The sequence below is a fragment of the Passer montanus genome, unplaced genomic scaffold (assembly GCF_014805655.1).
Source record: "Passer montanus isolate IOZ18808 unplaced genomic scaffold, ASM1480565v1 scaffold1, whole genome shotgun sequence".
Lineage (NCBI taxonomy): Eukaryota > Metazoa > Chordata > Aves > Passeriformes > Passeridae > Passer > Passer montanus.
This window is the reverse complement of record NW_024356504.1, coordinates 12,336,782-12,355,896: the sequence shown is the minus strand read 5'-3', so window position 1 is coordinate 12,355,896 and position 19,115 is coordinate 12,336,782. Positions and strand designations below refer to the sequence as shown.

General features: G+C 40.4%; 1 protein-coding gene across 3 annotated transcripts in view; it reads right to left on the bottom strand.

Moving 5' to 3' along the window:
* The window catches only part of RBMS1 (RNA binding motif single stranded interacting protein 1), a 143,243-nt gene that overhangs the window by 91,652 nt on the left and 32,476 nt on the right, over positions 1-19,115 (bottom strand). The window lies entirely within an intron of this gene.

Sequence of the window (19,115 nt, the reverse complement as noted above, 5' to 3'; positions counted from 1 at the left end):
CGGCGGGGTCCCGACCCCCGAGCGGCCGCAGCGGGACAGCCCGCGGCGCCCCGGCCGCTGCGGGGACAGCCGCGGCTCGGGCACCCCCCGACCGCGGGGCTGAGCGCTCAGAGGCGATAAACACTGCGCCCTTTAACTCTCCTAAGTTTTTCTTGACTAGGGATGGGGAGGGGGGAGGAACATCCGGTCACAGCCCTCTGCAGTGCCTCAAGGCAGCTTTGGGAAGCGAGGGGAAATTCTAAAGTTTCTTCGCGAAATTTAGGCCTAGGAAACGTTACAGTTCTTAGGCTCTGAAACAGGGACATAGGGAGGCAAGGAGTTCCCAACTTCACTCCTGGTACTCTGCACTGTTTACATTACTATATTTACATTACCCACTGATGTTGACAATCTAGTTTCTAAGAAAGTCCAGAGCTACAGCTCTGTCAGGCCACTGACTGATCAGTGACACTGTAGAAGAACTTCTGCCACGGACATGCATCATCAGGCACCTTTTGGTTTCTCTTCCTCTTTCTGACAATACGGTGGCCCCGATCCCATACGCCCCAACATGGCCATAGGAAACAGCTGGGGAGAAACAGAAAATTGCCAGGTAGTTCTTTACTGAAAAGCCAAATAACAACTGAAAATGCTAGTATTTACAAAAACATACAATCTTCAATTACTGACTTCCCTAGAAATAATCTCTAAGTATTTCGGTATCCTAATATATTTCTACTATAGATCAAAGTCCATCTGAATACAGCAAACAATAGGAAAGCATCAACACTTGGCAGAACTACATTCTGCATAACTTTCCTTTTTTCCCTCTTTCAAGTCCTGAAACGTATCTCATTCCATTTGGCCTCAATTTGATAACACAAGCTTAAGGTCTACTAGTATTGGATGAAAAGCACTGCAGCCACATGGTGATCACTGGCACTGGAAATTATTTGATGGAATAAGTTTGTACCAGCAGACTTTATGTCAGGTCAGGTACTGTCTGTCTGTACTACCCTAACTTCATGTTGGATCCTGGAACATTCGTATTCCCACTGCTGGCATAAAGCTAATGCCAGAGGCTTAATGCTAGGATAAATTCAGACTCCCTGGCCTGGTTAAGGCCTCATGCCTGCTTCACAACAACATCAATTGGCATCAATGCTGAAAAAGCAACAGTTTAGCAACTGATTCTGGGTGAAACCTTTTCTTTTTTTCTCTCTGATGAGGTTAATTTTTTTCCAGATCATTTCCTTTGTTGGGTTCAGCATGTGGCTGTGCTGCTGCTTGTGCTAATGTAATGGAGGAGGTAGCAGGGAGCAAAAATAGGCAGGGGCAAGAGGGTGGATGTGAGTGCTTGTTTTGGCAGCAGTACTGGATTATATTGGCTTAATACATTCATCTACCTGTGGCTTGATTTGACAGAAATGTAGCTGTGTGCTCATGCCTTCCTGAGATGTGCCACACACAGCAGTCGATCTGACTTATTTCAGAACCTTTGGTCACAGATGTCACAATCAGACTCAGTGCTGGAGAACTGTCTTAAAGCAGTACAAACTGGAACTAGTGACAGGCTACTTCTCCTGCTCAGATTTCTATTCTCAACTGAAAAACAAGAAAAATATTTTCTGGACAGTGTTGCAGTCACCCGAAAGGGGTGACAAAGCTTAAGTCTGCTCCACCTACGGGAGGCTTTGTTAGCTGGAGATGTGTATAGTGACCACACCTTCCCCTCGCAGGGAAAAGCTTTTCAAAAACCATCAATCATCCCTTGCTTCCTTCCCTCTCCTCTCCTCTTCCTGCCCCACCCCCCAGGGAAGAGGCTGGAGGGATGTAAACACTGTATGCTCGATTGGGTCTCAGTCACTGTCATACCAGGGAAGGCTCTCCAGAATATTCCAAAGCAGTGTCTGAAATGCTGCTGTCTTGCTCTTTCTGCTGTCACACGTCCCAAGGCTTCCTGTGATTTGGACATGATTTTCCTCTCTTAGATTCAGTACGTGGCCCATTTCTCTCAGTTACTAGTACTCTCTTTCCTAACATATTAGGAAAACACATAACAACAAATAAAATACTGTAAACATCTACTAGATCACAATCTAATAGTATCTTATTATTTATTTTTGTTAAGGAAAAACTCATTATATAATTTTCTGGGAAGAAAACTTGATATAATTTCCTAAGTGCTAATGTGCCTATCAACATTATCTCTTGTTTTTAAAAGGCTTGATTAATCTGTCTCCATTTTTGTCTCAAACAGGGAAATAGCTGCCTTCCAATAAATTGACAATGTTACCAGAACACAGAGCCAGACTCCTTACAGCAGTGTGTCTGGAGAGAAAGGGACAGCAGAGCTAAATTGAAACAAGCAAGTTTCTGACTGGACATCAGGACAGACAGACATTGCTCTGAGAGGCTGTGCACTCTCCATTCCTGCGCATTTCCAAGACCAGAATGCAAACAGCCCAAAGCAACCTGACCTGATCGTTTTGCTGATGCTGCTTTGGGCTGGAGGTTGGACTAGACATCCCCTGAGGTCCCTTCCAATCTGCAGCTATGCTCATATGGAAAAGCTGCTTTGCTCTTACTCCTGAACATAGGCAAAATTATTTCTCTGTAAAACCCTGTACTTGAGATTATGTTTATAAAGCTCAAGATAAGTGCCCGGACTTTTCAGTATTTGTGCAGTGATATATCAGTTCAAGTACTGACAACAGTTTTCCTACATATTTTCAGAGATGCAAGAAGCATGCCTTGTTAGCAAAGAACAGTCTCAGTCTTACTGACGTAGCAATGCCAAAACTGAGATGCCTAATCTGTAAAACGTATGCAAATATGGTAATAAAAATCATATTTTCAAGGACTTTGTTATTAATTGCATACAACAGGTGTGAACAGACTTGCAGGTAGCCAGGCCATATTGCTGCTTGCAGTTATAAATGAGCAATTCCTTTTGATCCTAAGGGAAAAAGGTGACCACAGGGTCTAAGAGTGGCTCCTCTATAAATCATTCAGAGCTTCTTTAAATTACCTAGAGTTGCTTATTCAGGAAAAAAAAGGAAAACTTATGAGCAGCTCTGGTGCATTTCAGAAATACAATGTAGCAATTTACATGTTCTGTTTTGTTAGTTTGCTTGCAGGTTTGCAGAGAAATGTTTATAAATACAGAAAGAAAGACTTGTCTGGAAACCTGGAGACCACTGAAAGTACTCAAGAATCTTTCCAGTAATGCTTATCAATCTTAACAAACAGTAGACTGGCAAAACTAAGCCATTATTTTAAAAACAGTTCTACGCATTCAAGCTACTACTTTACCATTTCTGCTCTAAATCAAATTCATGGCTTCCCTTACTTATCTCAAAATTCAACCAAAGTAGCTATTTCCCCTGAGGGCATTCAGTGCCTCTGCAGGGCAGATGGTCTCTCAGCCCTGGATCTGCTTTAAATGGGAAACTTATAGACTATTGCAGACCCCTGTGAGTCCAGACTGGATCTCCTGAATTTCCTTACAACTCTGCTCTCCTGACCACTTCAGGGCCTTCTGAAGACCCACTAGTGGAAAAGTGACTGTGGGCAGCTCATTTCCCCACCTCAAGGTACTGAGGAGACTGTTGCCACACTGTTGAGTTCCCTGAGCATCCATCCTCGCACCACACGTGGTCATATGGAGAAAGACAAAAAACAGAGTAGGCAGGAAGCTGAGCCACAACAATGCAAAAATACTTTTAAATACCCTATGCAAGCCAGGGAAACAGAATGCAGGGCTGAACTTTGAGATATTTGAGAGATATTAAACATTTCCTGTAAAGTGTTAATAAAGGGATACGTGAAGCTGAGTATCATACAGAAGCAGATTTTTAATTTTTGGTTTTAATTCATCTATTAGAACTAAAAGCATGAAAAGAATTTCTAACAACCAAAGCAACAGAGTAAACTTCGTTACATGGGAAGCTCCCTCAGAGATAAATTATCTCATAATTAATTGTTTTTATTTAAGTATTCCCAGAATGCAGGTATGAAAGAAATCTAGCTAAGTGAGGATGAGGAGAGGTCAGTAGAAATGGGACATAGTAATGTTTTGAACATCCCAAATACTTTCTATAGAAAATCTTCTGTAAATTTTCTTTTTTATTAAAAAAACTAAAATTATTATGAAACAATGACTTCTGCAGAAGTATATGATCTCCTAAGAGTGAGGCATTGCATACACAATGAGAAGCTGCTGTTTAAGAATGCAGTCTTCAAAATACTCACATGAATATATTCAACAATAAGAAAAAAATCTCCATGATTATCTGAAAAGGGAAAACAAATAATCTTTTCCAGCTGTACCATTTCAAATACTGGTACCAAAGTACCCAATTACTTACACTCTACACTAGAATATTAAAAAAAAAAGTCGTATTATCACTCATTATAAAATATCTGTGCACAGTCACTGTAACGTTTTGGTTTTTTTACCTGAATGCCTCAGCTCATTCTCTCTGGGAGTCCTCCAACCTGCCTCTGATTTTCCCATCATCTCTACTGCTAAGGTTTTTCCCTTAAATCCAACAGCTCACTGTGAAACAAGAAGAGTCCTGTGCTCCCCGCAGTGCTCACAGAATGCATCTGCTGCAGACACTGGGGTTGTACCTCCAGTGACATGCTTTGACTCCTATTCATTTTGGCTTGCTGTTCATTCCTTCCATGCTTCCTTAAACGTTCTTGGAAAGACACTTAATATAAATTGCACAATTATACATAATTGTTGCCATTCCTTCACTGATGACTGGTATTAAGAATATGAACATAGTGAGCAACACAATCTCCTGCTAATGCCATGCCAGCATTTTATATTATGGAAAGCACTATTTATTATTTGAGAGACATGACAAGATACTTCTTTATAGAAGCACTTCCACTGTCAAACAAATGCCCTTCCTAAATATACCCTGTATATTCTGGGAAGCACAAGTATGAAACATCATTACTGTAAAGGATTACTATGTAAGAGAAATTTAAGGAGGTTGCTCATAATCAGTAATGAAAACACAAGACAAAATCCAATCCTCATTTGTGGAATGAAGTGAAATGACTCTTAAAGATCTCATTTCTGCTATTAGCCTGATAATGTTGCCAGACACTTGTTTGAAACTATAAAGCAGTCGAAGTGTGTGAACAGCTGCCGAATATATTATAAAATAAAATAATAAAGTCTGTCCAAAATGACAAAGCATATTGCTTTTTCTGTTTTGTTATTAACTATGTAGAAAGTTCATCAACATTATATTGGATAATATTTCTTTTTTAAGAAAGACTACTAAGAATAGCTTGCTGTTTTGACATGCTTTTTTGATTGTGCATTTTTACATGTTGTGCAGGATAAATTTATGGAACAATAGAAAAAGAAAGCAAAAATATTCACCAAGTATTTTCTAGAAAACAATTACTCCATGCAGCTATTTGATTTTTATGTATTTACATATTTACATTTTAATACAAATATTAATAAAAGAAGCAAAATCTGGAAATACACAAACATTTTTTCTAAATTTCACTTTGTGAGGTTCTGAAGCAGGGTCATATATTCCAGTTTTTTAACCAGAAAAAATGCTCTTTCTAGCCACAGTATGTTCAATTTTGATGTGCTGTGGCATTTTTGCTGTGACATTGTTCACCATATTGACCAGGCTTGAATGCTTACTATTTCATGAGAATTTTAGAAATAAGAAAGAAATTTAAAGACTCCTACCATTAAAATTTGTTTGGATTGAGAACAGTTAATGACAATGAAAAGAAATCACTGCACAATAATAGAGTGGAAGGTGTGACCACAAATCAGCCAGACATAATTTATTTTCCTTTGTGTGTTGGTTTTTTTTGGGTATTTTTTTTTTTTTTTAAATCTAAGGCCAAGGAATAGCTTCAGATTTATCAGTGCACTGCTGCAATAGGAAAAAAAAAATCAGCCTCTTGCCTGGTCTTTGCACATCTAAAAATAGGGACATACATTCTGAATCCATGAATGAAACAGGCACTATTTGCATTGTAAGCAAATTTGGTACTAATGCCAAGAGGAGCAGGCAGGAATCATAACACACATGGAAAAAAAGGAAGAGGACAGAAAAAGTCATGTATGATATGATACATCAAAAAGATGGAGTTGTCAACAGCAGTGCAAAATCAGGCTCGCACACTCAAGCATGGGCTTGAGGAATACCCGAGAAAGCCAGAGCAGGTCCTGTTCTGCAAAGCTCTGCTGCAGGCAGCAGGCTCACCAGCAGCAGCAACGAGGCAGACTGGGGACTGTGTACAGTAGGTGCATACATGTGGGTACCTTGGGACAAAACCACAAAACACCACTCTTTCCAAAGTTGCTGTCCTAAGATGACTCTTGGGTTTTTTCCCCTTTCCCTGACATGAAGTCCTGTCATGTTTGTTCGACAAATACTAGTAGCCAAGGGAAGAACTGACAGCTCTACCCACTGACAAGCACTGTGCAAATTTTTCCTGTCCTCACACATTTCCCTGTCAATTAACCTCACTTCTGACCTGCAAATGTCTTTACAGTGCTCCAGCTCCCCTGAGTACACCATCAACACTGTACCAGCTCTCTGGGGTCCACTTACATGATCTCAGCTGGAGTGTGAGAAACTAATTTACATATAGATTTCTAAGAGGCATATAAATTTTATCTGTTTCAAAATTATAGCCTTTACCCTCTGTGTTTGTTTTATAATCACTTATAAATACAAACATGTTTGTTTATAATGCACAATCTGATTTTAATGACCTAATTTAGAGTACAAAGTGAAGAAACAAAGTCATGTCAGAAGTTAAGCAAACGTTCAATAATGAGCCTTAATCTTATCTAATTTTCAATATCTTTAAAATAAAAACATCCACATAAAACTTGATAGAATAGTTCCTGAAGTACCTGGAATAGCTTACATTTCTAAGAGGCATTATGTATTTCAGTCTGCCAAAGAAGCTGTAAATTGTATTTTTTCTTTAAAAGTGCATGCTCTACCCCTCTGAATTTTGAAATTGTGTACATCAATCATCTGCAGCACCTCCACAACATCAACATAGCACAGAACAAAGTGATCAACAGATACATCTTCAGAACAAAAAAATTCTTCCTCCTATGTAAATTCAGTGCTCATAAAGGTCATCTGGCTCGTGGTCAAGGCAATGAAAGACCTCCACCATCAGGACAGATACATCTTCAGAACAAAAAAATTCTTCCTCCTATGTAAATTCAGTTCTCATAAAGGTCATCTGGCTCATGGCAATGAAAGACCTCCACCATCAGGGCACTCAGCATTGCCATTGGTAGGTTCCCCACAGCCCCGTAACCTGCAGAGCCCACCCTCAGAGGTGAAAGAAGGGTGCAGCTCCTGCTGAGCCAGCCCTTCCCCTAAGGGCTATAGGATCCTGAAGGTGTAGGGTGTGGCTGATGCACCACAGACAGGTGAAAAGAAGCAGCTGAACACCAAAGCCATCTTCTGACACGCTGTCTATCCATCAACTGCAAACAGGGGGTTTTGCCACTTCTGCTCTGAGCTAAACTAGCAACCAATGCATTGCTACCCCCAGTCTGTGTCTTCACCATAAGCATTTGAGTTTCTGTAATTTATATTCAGATATGATCTGAATATTTATGTTCAGTAATCAGTAAATTAATCAAGATGGCTAGGACAATTTATTTCAGGGAGTAACTCATAGACTTATTTACTAATGTTCCATACTAAGTGTCATGGGCTGGCAGCAGCACAAATCATGGTGGGAAAATATTTTATTGCATCATAATTAAGTTTTACATTTATTTAGGTAAATAGATTCTTAGAGTTGTTTTCAACACATTCTCTTGAGTTGGATTCAAAGTATTATCAGACACTGCCCAACCATATTTCAAAGGTCTGCTCACGAATATCAATGCACATAAATCAAAGATAAAACCTGAAATGAAATCCTGGTCTGATCAATAGATTTACCAGCAAGTCCCAGATTTCACCCAGAATGAAAGCACTTTCACTGTGCTTCTGTGATTTACTGAGTTTATTCCTTAATATATTTAATGCTCAGAGATGCTGAAAAGGAAGAAAGCTTCTATTCCTTTCCCCCCTCCTGCTCTAGCTTCATGGCTATGAGCCCTTTGCTTAATCCATTCTTCCTTTTGCTTACTGATTCAAGTCACTAACCCAGCAGCTTTTCTTTCTGCCATGGCAGGGAGTTGAGTTGGGTCACTGAGGTGTCTAACAAGACCCTCACAGGTTAAGTGGCAGGGGCACACAGCTGGGGGAAGGCAAGGTGGGAAGGTGTGCGTCCCTCCTGGGAGCAGGCTGGGTGGCTTCACTCAGTCTAGGCCTCCCTCATGGAATTTCACTCAAAACATTTTCAACCAAACAACAGCCATTTTTTTAAAAATACATTTCCAGTCATATTCCAGCAAAGTGAAGTTATTGCAACAACCAGACCCAGAGGTGTCATGCAGATGTGCTGCAAGAGAGGTGGGTGAGCAAGTTCAGATAACACAAGAATTAGGCTGAACTTTCGCCCCTAGTTCCAGTGGTCTTTGAAGTTCTTCACTGCCCTGGCAACTCCTCCCCCTATCTTCCACTATTGCAGCTTCTGTCAGAGGCTCTGCATAGTCAGGATTTTCTCCATTCTGGGATGTTCAAAAAGAATTTTGCACTAAGCTCCCCAGGGGCCAGATCTTCACAAGCAAGTACAGCTTGCTACACTCATTTCTCAGAAGAGCAAAACTCCCAGCTGTGTTTGCTGAATGCGGCTCTAAGACAAAAATTACTTCAGCAAATGGCTACAGGAACTTTCTATGAGTACTTACTAGGAGGAAATAAGATGATCTTACTCTAGCAGGACTTAAATTTGGATAATTTTCTCAATAGTATTTTAACATGAATCTGTGGATATATGCCCATGCATACACATGAGGCTTTTGCTATTTATCCATCAAAACCACAACTGCCCACTTCAGGACCTGCTCCATTTGTCCCCTAATATAATCCATAAGTACATAATGAAGACAACTGGGCACTATCATAATATTGCATTTGACCCTAAAACCCAATTTTCCACTCACTATTCTAAAGACCATTGAGAAGTTTTCATGTAAATGTTTGTTTACATAATTTGTTTACAGATGGAGCTTTGTTGTATTTTTCAAATTTATCTGTCAGATATAGTATTCAACCCAATTAGCTGAACTCCAGTCCAAAATTCCATCTGACTATATTTGGAGAAGTACACAAAAATGTGTTTGGACAAACAGAATGCTTTTGGAGACCCACAGATACCACTGCTCCAGAACACGGGCTTAGGTACTCGAGAAGCAAGGAAAGGGTAATGAGTTGGAAAGGCAAACATGCCTGCTTCTTATACCTCCATTGTAATCAGTTACTCTACAGCAGACAGTCTCATTACTATAAATTGCAACTAGAGGCACTTTTGCCTTGCAAAGGAATTCATAAAAACATGTCAGATCATGTCAGCTGAGATGTTATATAAATCACATTCTGCACTAAGTGAAAAAATACATTTTGCATCCAAGGAATTTTAGATTGTTTTCTGAGTAGAGCCCACTGTTTCACAACTCAAGAAGAATTTTCATCAGAATTACAGACATTACTTAAAATACATGAAAGTTGAAAATCTAAATATGCCTAAATGCTTCCATTTTAATCCCCTTATTCATTATATTTCCACTAAAGTTGCTACTTCATTCTGCAGAAGGGTTGTTCCCAACAGTGCCTCAAACTGTGTAAGCACACCATTAACTTCTGTGCGTGCATATATGGAAATTACATTACCCAGAGAAAAAGGAGTGCTCTGAAATCAACTACAAATGTAATGACAGGAGATATGAGTAAAGATAAATCCTGATATTATAATACTAACTTCAACTGCTCCTGCCACTGGTAACTAACTTCTAACTTTTTCTGAGACTATGAGGTCTTTGACTTTCTTAAATCTGATTCAGTATTTGGTAACTTGAGATAGAATAAACCTTTTTTTCCTAGTGATGACATACAATATGACAGTTCATGGGTAAATCATGTAGGCACATGATTTTGCAGGATCTAAGCCAGAGTGAAAAAAAGACAAGAGAGCTGCATGAATCCCTTGGTGACTATACTCAGTGGGCTAAGCCTTAGTTTCACAAGCAGATTTGACCAGATTTTGCTTTATTCATTCTCATAGAATGAAAAAGAAAAATAGGAGAAGCTGAGTCTTTGAGATAAAAATTTCTTAAACTGCAAAATAAAGCCCAGTTTGCATCTTTGTTAAAAAAAAAATTAAACAATAATATTACATATTTTGTATCAAAATACGTAATACCTGGCTATAAATCAGCCTAAGCAGCATCACAAATAACAACTCATGTTGGGCTTCCTTGCTGTAGTTTTTACTAATGTCATCATAGGATACAGAAAAAATCTGTTTATTTCCACTAAAAAAATCAGGTAAAGTCTTTAAAATGTCACCACTGTAGACGACCTTTAATTTTTTAACAAAACAAAAGGCAGTCTTAAATTAACTAAAAGGTTAATTCTAGAATGTATTACCATAACATTGCCATTTAAAATAGTACATCCTCTTATAATCTATATTTCAGATTCCTCAACTACAGTTGGTTTAAATACTTAAAATTTTCTAAATACTGATTTCCCATTATGTTTGCCTGATAAAATTCGGGTTGAATCAAAACTTTGTTAGAACTTCTTTTGTTAAAATACTAAACCAGCCAGACAACGTGCCCCTCATTAACCAGCAATACTTCTTGACTGTCGATGTCGATTGCTTGCTAGGCAGCTCACCCTACAATGGAAATTATTTTATGGTATCTACCTACAGATCTCAGTTTGTGCTGGACTACTCCTCCTTCTTGCTTCTTTCTTGAACTGTAAACTATAAAGTAAACATGGGGGGGTAGGGGGGGAGAGGAAACCCTGCCTCTTCAAGCTGAGAAACTCCAGGCTTCTGAAGACAGATAGTGCTTAATACTATTTACTGTAGTAAATGTAATGTACCACTGCAATTATTTGGTAGCTGATCAAACCAATAAACACCATTTGGCAGAATGGGGACTTGGGGCTACTTGAACAGATGTGAGCTCCTTTTCTTCACTGAGACTTCATTTGTAGCAGACCTGATTTAATAGATGTCTCTTCCTGCCATAGCATTCCCTCTGCACAACCACGCCAGCCACTTATTCCACCCGTCAAAGCAGACACTGCCACACTCCTTAGCGGGACTGAATCAACTGCTCTATGTGGGTGTGCTATGAAGTGGAAAAGAAAACTGATACAGTTTACATCTGTAGATATCCATATATAAGTTTCCCTAATGTTCTCATGCAGAGCCGCTGTAATGCAACAGGATTGGCTATATCTGGGAAAAGAGGCAGAACTTCTAAATCCCACCCAACTGCCAAGGGAACAGCAACATCAAGATGCAGTCTGACTGCAGAGCCCTGACCAGGCTCAAAACTGAAAGCAAGCAGTTACTCGGGGGTTTACGTAGCTGCATATAAAATGTTCTCATTTTGAGAGACGTTTCAAACACAGAATGTCCTCAGTTTTGTCTTCAAATCTCAAACTTGTAAATGAAATAATCTCTTGTTTAAAACCATGCTTCAGTGAAAGATGATGTGGTATACTATGCACTTGGAAACAAACTAATAAATCTCCAGAAAGGGAAGGAAAATGGGTGTGATTTATCAATCTGAATATCAGTGGTTTAAAAAATAATGTGGAGATGTTGCACATTTAACAAAAAGCTTAGGTTCACAAATTTCCTCACGTGCAGGGCAAATCTTTCTTCAACAGCTGAAATCATGGTTACAGTAACTTCCTATTCAGTCATTTCCTTAATTAAACCATTGAATTTTAATGTGAAATGCAGCCATTACAAAACCAGAAAGGAATCTGAACAATAACAATCCAGTCAAATGGGCAGTGCAATAAGCAACAGCAATATCAAGAACACTGGCTGGCACATTTTTGTTGGAATCAATGATGCTGTAATTCCCTGAGATATTAAATGAAGTTCAAGTAAACTCTGTGTTGGATTAAAGCTGCATGAGCTTCAAGATATGATGCAGTGAAAACTTGGCACAAATGAGCTCTCCTTGGTAAAGGTTACTTAAAAAACAAACTCTATGTCATCTTTCTCCCAAGTTTTTGAAAGGTGACAACTTTAGTCCAGCAATAGCTGTGCCTCATCATCATCTCAAACATCTGTCCTGCTCTGAAACAGATTACCCAAATGGATGAACTTTTTAGTCCATTTTTGCCTCCCTTCTACTCCAACCTCACAGTTCCCAGTGGTGCCCAAAAGGCCAATGTTCCCATTTTAAGCAGGCTCTTTCCTGCGGGCAGTCACTACATTCACGCCTGTCTTTGCCTCCCACAAATGGTCCAAATGCCCAGACAGCCAAAAGCCAGCACCTGGGAGGATGCTGGTCACCCCTGCTCTACCCAGGGCAGTGCCTGCTGCACCAGGGACAGTGGATGTGCTCCTTGAGCAGTGCCAGAAACCCCGCCTGGCTGCAGAGCCGTGACACTGCCGGCATTCAGCGAGCAGGACCAGGGCAGGCAGCTGCGAGGAGCTCCGGGCGGGCTCCAGGTACCACGCTGCCTCCACAGTGTAAGCCCTGCACTGTGCCCTCTGCCTCAGCAGCAGCAGGGCAGCTGGTGTGGGCTCCTGCCTGACCTGGGACCTGGGCCACATCTGCAGAGCCAAACAGTCCCAGCAGGCACCGATCTGGTCAGTGTTAGGTTTTGATAGTATTCGATGCTCTTAGCTCTTTCCTGCTGCCCAGACACAGTAATAACTTTGTGGGTCTCTTGTTACACAGCCAGCTCACACTGCGGGTAGGTGCGAAGGGTCACGGAGTCACTGCAGGGAGGGACACAATCTGTTTTCCAGGATGGTTTAGGTACTGGGGCATAGTGCCTTCCTGAAGATGCAAGACCACGAGCCAATCGAAACAGACAGCACCTTAGTTTTTGAGGCATCAATAAGTCATTAAAAAGTAAGAAGGAAAAAAGAGTTTACAGAACAAATGTTATCAAAATTCTGGTGCCTACTATCTAGAATACAGATACTCTTAGAGAAAACCTTGTATTTGATCAGGATGGTTTTGACTGGTACAATCAAAAATTTTACAAAATAATTGTAAATACATATATACTGCCTTTTTTTTCCCCTTACATTTCTTACACAGCTTAACTCAAAAGTGAAAGGCGTGTTAGATACGTGGAACTGACTGACCCAGTGGATCCATGTCTACCATACCTGGATTACCTTAAAACTTTAAATTGGGCTAAAGAAACAATGTTTAATTGATAAATGTTATTGCAGAGATTGATGCTCAGTGAAATAGGCACACTAAAAACTTGTAATTATTCCAGGTATCACCATACTTCCAAGAATACTTAGTTAAAAAACCAAACAGACAAAACCTCAGTTAAAAGATTATTTTTAAGACACTGATCAGTTCAGGCTGTGAAATAAGACACAATGGTGTTCTCTTTTCTGCCTCATGCAGGACTCTTCTAAATGTTTCTCCTAGATAATTTTTATTTTAATCGGAAAAAAAAAATCCATAAGAATAAAAATCAAAAAATCCCTTAATTATGCATTTTAAAGTGCATGTTGTCTGCAGTCTGACCCAGCTTGCAGACAGTGGGATTTTTTTTCCATGTAATGGAATGATGGGTATCATGTTGCTAACTTCAATGCTGCAATCTGATTTGCAGGCCAGCCCAAGTGGAGAGCTACTGAAATCAGCTGGATTCTTTTACGGTACAAGATAAGAGAGTAGAGATAACGCTGAAGACTGAGGGCTAGGCCTAGAGCCTGCTGATGTCTCTGACTGGCTGCACTAACATTCCACCAGAGCCTCCATGGCTCTGCCCGCAGAGCTCGGCAGGGCCCAGCCTTCACCTTCCACTGGAAATGCCCTGCGGCTGAGTGCTCTGGGTAAACAGAAATCTTGTTTTCACAGGTGTCAATACAAAATGACTTTTTGGTCCCGTTTACAAAACCCAGTGGGGAATGAATCCTGGATTTCTCTGGTGCTAGGTGCTCGTAAAACACCGCAAGTCTCATGAGCTAGTAATTAAGTAATAATAGTCATCATAAAAGTGCAAAATTCCTGTATACTAGATAAGACCATAATCCTGCTGGGTGTTGTAAAGATAACCAACTGCTTTTTCCTTGAAATTAAACATAAATGTGATGATGCATTCTAACATACTATTCTTAACATTGCTTTTACTTTACAAACTCTATCAAGAGAAATATTTTTCAGTAATTGTGTAAGAAAACCAATACTTGTATAATAACCCAGTTAAACAGACTGACACGCAGAGATATGGAGGCTTTGTTTGTAATGAAGATACTATATTAAAGGGAAAATAAATCTGCTTCTGGGATGGATCTCCAAATTGAAGGGGTTTTTCAGGTGACAGAAGTGACTATTGTGCTGGATCTTCAGCCTGATTACTTCCTGCAGGGATGGTTTTGTCATTGTGCCACCACCACTCCCCTGTGACTTCTAAACAACCCAGGGTCACTGTGTCCTCTCTTTAATTAGTATCTCACTGCTGGAGGGAGGGGAGAATGTCAAGGAAAAAAAAAGAATGAGAAGACACTGTAAACAAAGGTCCTCAGGGGCATCTTAACAATTTGGACCAGGAATGAAAAAAATGCTCTTTTGTTGGTGGCAAAACGAAAAGGAATGGTTGGGGTGGTCTAAATGTTAATTTTAGTTACAAGAATTTGGATAAAATAAAGAGCAACAGTGCTAAGAAAAAAATAATTCTGTTCCCAAGAGGGCTTTATCACCCAGCAGATGAGGATGGATTGTACATTTTACAAGAAATCCAACCCAAATATGGTGTTCCAACCATAAGTCAACCAAAGCCCTAAGGAATAGCCTCTGGTTCCTTAAGCACTATGACTGAACTCAGTTGGGGTGAGCAATTATTTTTATTTGCATTAAAATAAAATTTCCAATGGGTACTTTTTGTACAAATATTTGGACTGCAATTTATACCTATGTTTTTCACAGAAGAATTCAGATAATCCCACATAATGTAAAACAGCATATAAAGCAGTAACACAACCCCACCACATTCATACCAGGTATGATTTTACAATATTTTGTAAACTGTCTTTTTTCTTGTTGTATCCCGGTAAATTAGGAAGTGAAATTTGATTTTAAAGCAACACTGCTGACAGGATGGCTTCTCTTTAAAGCTGACAGCATGAGAAGTTAAATGGCACTTTGTCAGTCACTTGGCTATTGTAACACATAGGAGGCGGCCTTCCCCCGCCTGGAATTTCCTGCTCCAAGGTATGCCCTCAGGTTACTCATGCCATGAGTGAAGGGAAAGGGAACAGAAACCACTCATGCTTCTGAAGAAAACCATACATGCGAGGAGCTGCAGAAGAAACAAACATTTGGAATACCCCATTGAAAGAGGAGTTCCAAATTCAACCTGGAGCCAGCACTCACACCCCATTCTAGCGCCTGCTGCCTTGAACACTCAGGAATGGATCTCTCTCAATTTCTGCTATCAACATGGCCACAGATTTATATAAAGTAATGCAGTAATGCTAGTAAGGAAGAAGAGGAATAAACTCTGTAGCCTGTGGCTATGGCATTCACCACAAATATAAGAAAATCACATTCGAATCTTTTCCATTCTGTTTCCAAACTACTGAATGCAGAAACACACTCAGGGTGTATTTTGGTCCTTAGGTACCCACAGAATTAGGCACAGTTAGGGCAGGGTTTTACTGGAGTGTCTCAATGACAGACTCAGCTGCTCAGCCCTTGTAAGGATTCAAAAATTCCATTCCTCTAATTAAAAACAATTGAGCAGTTTGGGTTTGGTGACTTGTCTTTTTGGTCTCGTTTTAAGGCCCTGGATCATGAAGTCTCATGAACAATAGACTTGTGTCAACAACTCTAACACGTTGCTTCAGTTCATGGATGCTTTTGGTTCTGTTTTGCCTCTTGAAGTTCCTGTGCCTTGAGCAGTGTGGTCTCCAAAAGGTGGGGTTCAGTCTCAAGGGCCTAAGTCTGGCTGTGAGCTGAGCATTATTCCATGGTTTCAGTCTATACCACAAGATTGATGCTCACCAATACACAGGTAAGCTCAGATTCTACCTTTGAATCACAGCAAAAATATATCAAGAATCTCATATTTCATGTTAAATGCATTAAAAACTACTAAACCTCTCCCATCTCTGCTGTGTAACACTGCAGTATTAAACTGAAGAACAGTCTGATTTGTAATTGGTTTTTTTACAGAATCAGATGCATCTTTCTCTTTTTTGATCTATGCTTTTCATGACCTGAATTATGGTGCCAAACACTTAGGGCAGGTAACAGTGCCATTCTATGTGCCCTAACTCTTCTCCTACCTCATACAACCACAGCAGAAAATTCTTTTTAAAACATAAAACAAGCAAACCCACCAAACTCTCTGTGTGAGGGGAAATAAAAAACACATTCAAATCGTATGAATTTTAGCTTTAAAAACATTGACATTGATTAAAGATTTCCATAGTGTACAATTTACAAGAAATTACCTCAGCAGGGTGAAAGGATTCAGTTTCATAATCACAAAGTTCCCTAACTCCATGGTATTATATTCCAAGCAAGCTTGTATATTAAGTTTAATTTCACTTTTTCAGGAAGTGATTTTACTCAAGATTGAACACAGCTGTTAGCAGAGCTCACTGTTCCAAAAATGCTTCAATGCAAACTGAAAAGAGATGTTTCTGTAGGTGAGGACTTGCAGCCAAGCTCCATTTTCAGAAAACATTACTGAAAAAAATACAGACTTCAAATATTTAAATACTAAAGAATGGGAGAGGTCTGTGGAACACATTTGATGACTTAAACTAATTGCTCCGTCTTCTTTGACAACACAAAGCTAGAAGACTCCCTGCTTTTAGAAAAAGAAACATGACGGTAGATACACCTCTTTTTATTTTGTGCCAAGCATTAGTATCAAACCCTCTCTTTTCGGGGGGTGGGGGGATTTAGTTTCATTTACTATTTCATCTTGATTCTGTTCTTTTAATATACACAGAAATGTATGCTGGCATACAGAACAGGGCCTCTGCAGAGGAAACGCTGCCAGCTAAAAACACAGGATGTAATCGAGACCACAAGAGACACATACTCAGTTATAAATGTAACTATGCTGGAGGTATGGGAAGGAAAAAAAACCCTCTTATTTTTTGCTGCCAGTTTTAATTGTTTCAGTGATATTTTCCCACTCTCATTTTGTGCCAGTATAATAAGAAGAAAAATAATCAAAGTTAATTACTTTTGCAGCTAAGATAACTGCTGGATTCAGTATACAGCAGCCCAGACGACCATTTCTCCTTGCAGGAACTCCCCGGGTGTTTTACACACATCTCGGATGACAAGCACACACTCCCCGCACAATGCGAGCTTTAGCAGGGCACTATCTGGTCAAATAAGCATCAAACGCATTAATTTTAAAAAGCATAATTAAAAGCAACATTAACATAGTCTCAAAAAAAATGTACTAAGGAAACTAAAAATTAAGACTGGTATAAATGCACAGTAGTAATCCATTTTCATCTCTGACTCGCCTGCTTTGACACAAGAGAAGCGGGAAGTAACAGACTAAAAAACGGGGAGGGGGGGAAATGAAAAAAAAAATTCCTGTCTTTTGTACAACAAAATATTTCCTCTGAAGCAATCGAGAGTAAGGGAGGTCCCTAAAACGCTTCCCATTTTAATAATAAACGGTTTTCATTACAATAGGAGTAAAGACTTTTAAAATCTGCAGTTAACAGGCGGCCTCGGCCTCCCGCCGCGGGCCGGCGAGCGCGGGGCGCGGCCCACACGGCCCGGGGCGGGCTCGGGCCGCGCCGCCCCCTCACCGCCGGCGGCGGGAAACACCCCGGGGCCCGGGGAAAGTGCCCTGCAGCGCCCTGAGAAGCGCCGGCTGGAGCAAAGGCAGCGGTCGCTCCCTTGGAGCGAGCCCTGCCAGAGCCGTGGCGTTAGGGCATAGCGGATGTTAACTTTTCTCTTAACTTCACGGCAACAGCCCGGCCCGAAGCGCGGGAGGAGCTCCGGCCCCAGAGGCGCTCGCAGCCATCTTGTCTTTCAGCTCTGGAACTCTCCGAGCAGAACAAGCCCCGAAGAAAAGCTCCTAATGCTAAAATTCCCCGCTAGAGGGAGCCCCAAAACCCCACGGCAGGAGGAATAAAACTGTATTCAATTCAAATCGCGATTTGACTTTTTCGGAAAGTTTGTATGTGATGTATTTAGAAGACTCCACCGCCCGCCCACAGCCCCCGGTGCTGCAGAGCTGCCGCTCCGTTGCCAACAGCCTCCCTGAGTCACCGCAATATATAAAGCAACCCTGAAGTTTGGAGGCTATCACTGTTACGCAGTATTTATATAAACTCACCGCTTCATAACGCACTTCAGAAATAGCATGGAAGTCAAAACTCCCCCTAAAATATTTTCTATGAGTATACTCAGTCTGAAAGGCAGGTAGACGTCCACATGCACAAGTGTAATGTGTATATCACAAAGACCCTTTTTCCAACCCTAATGAGGCTTCCCTGTGATGTGCAGTAATAGGGAATAAATTTTGGTTTTGCTCAAACCATCAGACTTTTTATCTGTGAATCCAGTGGGGATAAATTGAGCTCTAGATGAAGCTAAATGAAGGGGTCCCTATGATTCTCCATACTATGGCTCTAGGGTTCTACACAATTTGCAGGAATGAAGCAGCTCGTGGGCATCAGCTCAAAAAGCTGTAGAGATGGGTACAGTCCTGGGATGCATTTGTCAGTTTACTTCCATCCGTCCAAAATGCTCTATAGCCCCTTGACAGAGTCTGGTTTATGCAGAAGAGATGTGTTTTGCCTTGAACTAAGAACATCACAAGTTTCTTCTTTGCCTATTTAACATTTTTCCTTAGGAAATACAGTTCCTAGAAGAAAGGAAAGGAAGAGAAGACCACTTTGCACAAAAGCTTGAGACCTACATTTGAGCAGTAAAAAGGCCCTATTTGTGATAATAGACAGACATTCATATGAACTTTGACAACACATTTACT